At 37.0% G+C, this 2,204-nt stretch overlaps 1 protein-coding gene across 1 annotated transcript in view; it reads right to left on the minus strand.

Moving 5' to 3' along the window:
• ggt1a (gamma-glutamyltransferase 1a) overlaps nt 1-2,204 on the minus strand; it is an 18,475-nt gene that overhangs the window by 15,081 nt on the left and 1,190 nt on the right.

Consider the following 2,204-nt stretch of genomic DNA (forward strand, 5'->3'; position numbering starts at 1 on the left):
AGTATCTCAAAATAATGACTTTGTGAGACTAAGTCAATCTTTTAATAAAGTTGTATTATAACGACTCACAGAATCAGTTTTTTTCTCACATCGGCTGAAATGAGCTTCCATAAATATCATCCGGAGCTTATTTTTATCCCACAGCTGGAGTCGTGTGTGTAGGTTTCATTTTGACTTTGCCAGGAGGGACACACTCCTGCCCGCCAGGCTTCCCTCTGATTGTTTTCACACAGTAAATAGGTCTGTTGCCCCAAACGCTCAAATTCGGCAAATCGAATCACACGCTGTTGTTCCTCAGCGACAGGTGAAAGGCAGCCTGCAGGAAACACTTGCAGCAGAGAGTCGGCCTCAGTGGGGGAAGGAGGTGTTGTCATGTGTTTTTATGGTTGGCTGCAGTCCTTTAATGATAGGGCCTCCGCACACTGGCTCTGTTGTCTCTGCTGCAATTATAGGTTTAAAATTCAGCTTTTTTCTCAGCAGTGATGCAATAAAGGTGGTTGAAAGTTATGATGTCAGTGTTTTTGGGGGCCATTTTTGTGTTTAATTTCATAGTAAACAACCATAATGTCATTGAGAATGGTGATTTTGTTTCAGTATCTTATTGATCGCACTGTTGGTACTTCGTAGAACATCTCGCCAAAGGACTGCAGTTGACAGTTAGCTAGCTGGCTGACATTTACAGAAGAATGTCCTTATAAATCAAGAAAATCAACCACAGAAGGTTGTTTTATTAAATAAATAAATATTTTTTAAGAGGCCAGTGTTTGGTTTGTCTGGTCTGGGCTACTGTAGAAACATGGCGGTTTAACATGGCGGACTCCGACAGATGTTACACACTGGACGTTTGGTACATGGTATCTTAAAATATTGACTTAATATCTCAAAATATATTATAATTTCTCATTATTTTGAGAAGGTTTCTCATAATGACTCACAGAATTGTTTTTGTATGTCACATTGGCACAAATGGGCTTCCATACACTCGCATTTAGTGCGTTGCTCGAAGAGTCACATCTCTGACTAAACAAATTAGTAGCGCGGTGATGAAGGGCTCCAAACAACCATAATCACAACCTCTAGGGAAATATGCAGCAGGCCGAGTCCAGGGAGAACCGAGTGCATCCGGGGGGAATTTTTATTAGAGAGCGCCAACCGTCCTGCTCCACTGAACGAGAGTAAGTCTGAATCATAACCAGAGAATAAGGTCAGATCAGGATCAAATCCTTAAAGCTGCAATGATGGGACCTACAAATAGAAACAAACCGCTGCATGATTGAATCCAAAGGCTGCGTTTATGTTTGAGGTAATATTCAAAAGTGCAGATGTGGAGGGTGCTGGGAAATATCTGAGAGCTGGCTCTTGTGTCCCTCATGGACCATGATACTGACCGGATTACATAATCAGATTACAACTATAATCAACCCAGATTACATTTAAAACATACAAACATTCTCTACTCACATAGAAATAAAGGTACTTACAGTAAATATGAAAGTAAAAAGCTCTGAAGGACGTTTCTACCGGCTGTTTCTGTGCAAAACTAACTGAAATTTAATTAAGGTTGAGTCTCTGATGCAGAAAATAATAATAATTCATTAAAACTGAAGAATGTAAGCAGGAGAAAGTGCAGATATCTGTCGGGAGTAAAAGTAAAAAGTTATGAAATAAATACTAAAGCTAGATAAAATACAGTAACAAAGTGTTTGTACCTCTGAAATGTGTAATGACATTGTCAAATATTACTTGATTACATCTTTAAAATATGGAAGTTTTATAGAGAAGAAGAAAGAACCAACTATCATAACCAACACTTTATTAACAGGGATAGATCTCCATATTTTGGCCTTTTCCACCAACGGAACTGACTCTGTTCGAGCTCCTTTTAAATCGTTCGGAAACTAGTTCAGAACCAAAAAATATTCCTTGATTACAACAGTTCTGCTCAAACACTGGTGGAAACGCGGTTCAACGGTTTTAAGAACCATAAATATCTCAAAATAATGACTTAAAATAATGACTTAATATCTTAAATAATGACTTAATATTTTAAAGAAATGAGTAATTGTTTCAAAATAATGACTTAATATATCAAAATAATGAGAAACTTTATCAGTATATTGTATTTTAAAATATTGACTTTGAGATATTAAGTCAATATTTGGAGAAAGACTTACAGAATCTTTATTATAAGTAACAATACAATA

This window comes from Morone saxatilis, unplaced genomic scaffold, assembly GCF_004916995.1.
Source record: "Morone saxatilis isolate NCDOM2014 unplaced genomic scaffold, NCSU_SB_2.0 Contig16, whole genome shotgun sequence".
NCBI classification, from domain to species: Eukaryota; Metazoa; Chordata; class Actinopteri; family Moronidae; genus Morone; species Morone saxatilis.